At 43.1% G+C, this 6493-nt stretch overlaps 1 pseudogene; it reads left to right on the plus strand.

The window, feature by feature from the left end:
* Positions 1-3019: 3019 nt before the first annotated feature.
* On the plus strand, positions 3020-6134 carry LOC104417011 (annotated as a pseudogene).
* The last annotated feature ends 359 nt before the right edge of the window (positions 6135-6493 follow it).

The following is a 6493-nucleotide window of genomic DNA, read 5'->3' on the forward strand; positions in this document are numbered from 1 at the left end:
TTGCTATATCTAAAGATGGCAAGAAGATGATTTGGTTGAAGAATTTTCTGAAGGAAATAAGCAAGGAGTAGGATAGCAGCGTTCTTTTCAGTGATGATCAAAGTACCATCTATCTTGTAAAGAATCCAATATTTCATTCAAAAAGAAAGCGCATTTAGTTGAAGTACCATCATATTCATACGCTAGTAAATAATGGGACATGGTTATCAAAGAAGACCCTTGTTGCAAAAAATCCAGTAGATTTGTTAAAAAAGACTATCACCACTAAGAAATTGATGTTGTGTATTGCCTGAGTTAGCTCTCATCGTTGGTGATGAGGAGGTGCCGCCATAGTAGGACAATTAAAAAGCGTGAAGACTATGAGAGACTTGCCTTTTTTAATATTGGCATTCAAGTGAGAGATTGAAGGGTTCGATGGAGGAATTTACTCTTAAGAGTGCACCAGTAATTTCAACATAGAATTGTATGCCATGGACTCTTTCTATATGTTGGGATAATATCTCTTGTAATTGTAAATTGATATTGATAGTGAAAAGATTGCCTAACGTGATACTATGGGTCCGTTTGGGAACCACTTCCCAAAGCCCTTTGGAGGCCTAAAGATACTTGGGCAAATGCCAGCCCGTTTGATAAAAATTTTGAACCCGTTTTCTCCAAATGCCAGCTTTTGGCTTTTTTGGCATTGCCCACGCGGGCACTGTTCATATTTTTTTTTCCAAAATTGTCCTCACGAGTTTTTTGTTTTTCCGGTTCTTGCCCTTGTATGTGACACTGTTCATCTTCTCCGGGGAGCTTCGATTAAATGCGAGTATGAGGGGCCGGTGACTGGACGCCGGTGACCGTCGAGGGGTGGCGCGACCGAGGTCTGCAGGTCGCCGCACCCAGATCTGGGGGTGGCAAGCGGTCTTCTTCTTCTTCTTCTTCTGAGCGGTCGCGGCGAGCTTCTTCTTCTTCCCGATTTGGGTTGCGCAACCTCGCTACCCCGGATCTAGGTCGCGACAGCGTCGCGCAGCCTCCCGTGACCTCGCCGCCCCGGATCCGGGGCGGCGAGGTCACGCAACCCCGCCGCGACCCGGATCCAAGGTGGCGAAGGTCCTCCCGCGACCTCAACGCCCCGGATCTAGGTCGCCGGAGGTTGAGGTGACGTCATGCGACATCGCCGCCCCAGATCCGGGGTCGCTGGAGGTCGAAGCGGCATCGTGCGACCTCGCCGCCCTAAATCCAGGGTCACCGGAGGTCGCAACGGCGTCGCGCGACCTCACCGCCCTAGATTCGGGGTCACCGGAGGTTGCTGGAGGTCACCGGCAGCCGCTGCCCTTCTTTGGTCAATTTTTAAAAAAATTTCTTTTGATAATTTTTTTTTTTACCACAAAGATCCTTTATAAATGTAATTCCCCAAATGCCATTTTGCTAAAAGTACTTCACAAAAGAACTTTCAAAGTACAATTTACCAAACACGGTTGCATTTTGGAAAATATCTTTAACTCAAAAGTATTTGCATTTTCCTAAAAACTTTCCTCAAAAGTGGTTCCCAAACGCACCCTATGTCTTTTTCCCCCTTTTGCATTCTTAAAGAATTTTCCATGTAAAAATTTGCTTGTCTTCTTCTCTGATTTTTCTCTTTTACTTTTTGCTTTCCGACACAGTTCATATCTTAAGTGACAAACCTCTAAATAGGGGTGTGCAAAATAACCGAAAACCACCTAGAATCGGACCGAAATAGACGGTTTTCATGGGGCAGGTTAGGTTCCCGATTCCAATTTAGTGGAACTAATGAGTATTGGTCCGGTTCCTAGTTCTAGATGCGGAATCGCTCGCCCACCCACCCGGATAAGACCGGTATATATATATTTTAAAAGAAATTTTATTTTAATTACTTAATTCGACAAAATATATATTTACATATATGTGTATTTGTAGTTATTAAACATTATTGACTAATTTTGTGTAAGAGAACCGATTGAAGATGTCCATAAAAGCCAATGGCTCATTTTAAGAGTATAATTAGGTCTTTCCTTAGTCATCCCATGATTCAATTAGGTTGATGTTGAAAAAAGATGAATCAAGCGAGTAATGTTTGAACTTTTATGATGTTAGGACTTTTAATGTGGAGTGTAATTCTCAACTTGTTTTCGGTGTCAAGAAACCTTAAGAGAATCACACCGTGATCTTCGAGTAAATAAAGTTTTTAACTAATGAGTATTGTCGATTCATTTTGTTTTATAATTTTCAATTCTTAATCAAAATAAATGGCTCGCAATTCAATCCGAATATAAGATTGAACAAGTTTTGTAGGGATTGAGAATCGATTCCATAGACCCACTTAGGAACCAGACTGGACCGGCGGTACACTTCCTGAGTGGATCCATGGAACCAACAGGGGGTCTAAGTTCTAATTTTTCGGAGTCTGTTCTTAGTGGGTGGTTCTTAGTTCTAAGATGAGAACTACCCATTCGGACCATGCTCACCCCTACCTTTGAATAGCTCGTGTTCCATTGGCTAGCAGCAGCATACTTCGGACAGAGATTTCTTGGCTGCAAGGATAGTTACGGGGTTGTACCTATGAGCTCATTAATCTCGAACTACATCGTAATCCTCAGTTTGACGTTAAATGGTACAGTCAGACGCTTATCCTGAAGGGATCGCATTCGAGAAATAGCTGGCTGGCCAAGGTCCGTCGCGTCTCAAATGGACATGTGATTTAATGCCCCCATGCTTGTGATTCGCGATTTTGGCCCTCACTGTGGACGGTCCAACTCGAAGATCAGTCGACGGCCTTTGCAGATCCTGAAGGTCCTTCAGGGTTGCGTTCTAGTCCGCACAAGAACAACCACAGACGGAATATAAGAGATGGGGACGGCACACTGCGAGGCTCCACCATTGTCGCCAAGTTGAAGCTAAAGCTGTAATCATGCAGGTGCTAAAAATATCTTGAGAGCTTGAACAATCGTAGACAGGATATAAAAGGAGTGGAGGATGCCCCATGGGGCTCCACCATCGTCCGCAAGTTGAAGCTAATACTGTTATAATGCAAGTGCTAAAGATTATCTTGAAATATTGAGGGCGGCGAGGATTTTCGGTTACGCTGTCAAGTCTCAACCTGCAACTTCCTGACTCGTGACCCTCAAGAGCTCTTCACTCCATTTCCCGTGCCAAAAGCCCCCAAAATCGTTTTCAATTCCTCCATCCATTGTCTTCACAAGCAGTCGAAGTTCAAGCAGCAATGGAGAGCGTTTCAGGGCCGTCAATCGCTGTCCCAGAGGTGAGGCTGAACTCCGTTGCCGCCGGGAGCCGCCCAATGCCAGTGATCAGCCTTGGCACGGCAGCAGACCCCTTCAATACGATTGCAATGAGGACAGTGGTGCTGGAGGCGATCAAGCTCGGCTACAGGCACTTCGACACGGCTTCCATGTACAGATCTGAGGAGCCACTAGGGGAAGTCCTGGCTGAAGTGCCCGGGCTCAGTCTCGTTGGCTCAAGGGCTGAATTCTCCATCATCTCGAAGCTCTGGAGCAGTGACACTCACGCCGACCACGTTGTGCCTGTGCTTAGGCAGTTGCTGAGGTAATCATTAGCCATTGGACCTTAGCTCATGACTCAAGAGTGACCGACCGTGATTTATTTTAGTGGTACCGTTCTTAATCATCTATGGATTTCGGGATGTTATGCTGTTCGTGATTAGGAATTCTGATGCATAGAATTGAGGTTACTTGTTTCAATCGATTGTTGTCACTGGCTAACTGTTTTCTGCAGAATCCTGCTATCTGGGCCTCTCTTTGTTCGGTCGTGAGTAGATAGTTGCACTGCAATCGACTTTTCTGCGAATCCAGTAGGGCCGATTCTTGTTGGCTGATGATTTTAAACGAGTTCAGACATACGGACTAGGGACAAGAAAGTACCTTCTTGTCTAGTTATGTTTCATAATGCTTGTTTGTCCAATCGACAGTTGGGGTACTCAAAGAAATTAGTGGTCTTCCTAAAAAGACGAACATGCGTGCTTTTAGATTTCAGGGATGTTCCCTAGATTTGAGTTGGGCAGCTTCTAACAAGAAATTTTGTTGCGAAACTCGTCAGTTTATCTAAGTTTTAGCCCGCTCTGATACCCGTAGTATAAAGAATCAGTAGCTGTAATCACAACTTAATAGAATGAATTTCTGTGAAAGAACGAACAAACTTGTATTCGCATCAGTTGAAGTTAAAAATTTTGTGCTATATCAGATTAAAGAGCGTTTTCTCTACATCAGTTTCACTTGCAGCACGAAATTTTTGCACTGTTAGGTGTACTGTCCTATGCAATTATCGAGCTGTCCTTTGGCCGTGACAGTAAGGGAGCTTCCTTTCCTTCAGTTAATTGCAAGGGAAGAAAAGATGATATTGTGGCTGAATTTAGCAGAGACGCTCATCATTTGCATTTTAAGTCATCGTGATATACAGTTTCTGAATCAAAGCCATACATGCGGGAGACTATGATACTTGTAAAATCATTTATCATCAATGTCATTCATTTTATTCTTGTAAAATCATCAGATTTGGAGGACCGAAGCTCACCGACTGTTCCATATGTGCAGCAATCTTAAGTTGGATTACCTTGACCTCTATCTCGTTCATTGGCCAATCAGCTGTAAGCCAGGGACATACGTGTACCCAGTGGACGAAGCTGACCTCATGCTGATGGATTTTGAGGCAGTCTGGGCAGCCATGGAAGAGGGCCAGAGGTTAGTCTCACAAAGGCCACTGGAGTGAGCAACTTCTCTTGCAAGAAGCTTGGAAACGACCTCAGCTTCGCCAAGATCCCTCCCACGGTGAATCAGGCGAGCCTGTTTTTCTTATCCATTCAATTGTGGTACAAGATTAAGGGAAGTCGAACACTAGTCGACATGGCAGTATGCATGTGTCCGCACCCAATAACCGTTTGGATGATGATTGTCTTGCAGGTGGAAATGAACCCTCTCTGGCAGCAGAAGAAGCCGAGAGAGTTCTGTAAAGCGAATAATGTCATCATCACTGCTTTCTCTCCTTGGGAGCTCGAGGAGCGAACTGGGGAACGAATGAAGTCATGGACAATGAATCTCTGAAAGAGATTGCGAAGGCTCGGGGAAAGAGCATTGCCCAGGTCTTACTATGAAAGCTGACTGTTTATTTTTCGACATCTTGAATGTGTTTTATTGTTCAAATTGACTTCTTGGACTCCTATTGTTTGTACAGAGGCAAGTCATAATAGAAGTAAATCAGCCTTAGAAGACACCTGATTATGAGCGAATCCAACCATTGAAAGTGACAATAGCAAAATGTTAAGACTAGGCAGCTAAGTTCAGATGGAGGTTAACATAAACTTGCAAGTCAAAATGGATAGCCATTTGCACATTTAAATGCAACGATTGGGGATTGCCCTTGGCAGGTATGTCTGAGATGGCTCTATGAGCAAGGAGTCACTTTTGTGGTGAAGAGCTTCAAGAAGGAGAGGCTGAAGGAGAACCTCGGCATCTTCGACTGGGAACTGACTTAGGGCGACTACGAGAAGGTTGAACCCACAAAAGAAAATGATGCTCAAAGAAGAGTTTGCCTCAGCTAAGTGGCCATTCGAATCTGCGGAAGAGCTTTGGGATGGAGAGCTCTGAAGCTGGGAATGAAAATGGCACTCTTCTCCTGGAATAATCACTTTCCTGGACTTCTCTATGGATCCTGTTGAGTGGCTTCTTGGTGTGGATCGTTAGACTTGAAATAAAGGGGCACAGGGTTGTTTTGTGCAGAGACATCAGTTGCACAAGCAGTGCTAATCCACTGATGTGTGCATGATTGTGTTAGGACATCACTCACGAGATTTGAACAATCATCTGCCTTGATAATTTATCGGCGAATTTAAGAAACCTCCTTTAAAAGCAACCAAAAAGAAGAGACTCTAGTGATTTGAGGTGACAAGCACATAAGCTCGGCTTGTCGATGATTATCGAGCAAATTTTTCTTTATCAAACGGGAGGATGGTGATTCTAGATTTGAAGTTGTAAAAGGCCAACGATTATATTGTAGGCCTGATTGGGTAATCCGAACTTGCTAGCACTCAGTTTAATCTTGCTATTATCTTTAGGCCAGTATTTCGTATGCATTAAATGTTATTTCATATGATTCGCAGTTTATATTTGAAATACTCTTTCAAATCTTACAATTCTTGTGAGTTGACCTATGTTTAACTTGAAATGTCTTTCAAAGTATGCGTATATTGTCTTATATAATTCATTCGCAAAAATTTAAATATTTATGTTATATTTACAATAAGATTTCAGATTTTAATGAGAAAGTTTGTAAGTAGCCTCTAGTCTCTACTGCTACCAAAAAAACAAAAAAGAGTAAAATGCGCGTTCCGTACGAATGGTTTTTATTTTTCAATTTTTAGCTAATTGATAGTTGCAAGCTCATATCCATAACTTTTTCTTCCACTTTTCTAAAGGTAGTGCACCAACTCAAAGTCAAAGAAAAGAAAAAAAGAAGATATTTT

Source organism: Eucalyptus grandis, chromosome 6 (genome assembly GCF_016545825.1).
Source record: "Eucalyptus grandis isolate ANBG69807.140 chromosome 6, ASM1654582v1, whole genome shotgun sequence".
NCBI lineage: Eukaryota > Viridiplantae > Streptophyta > Magnoliopsida > Myrtales > Myrtaceae > Eucalyptus > Eucalyptus grandis.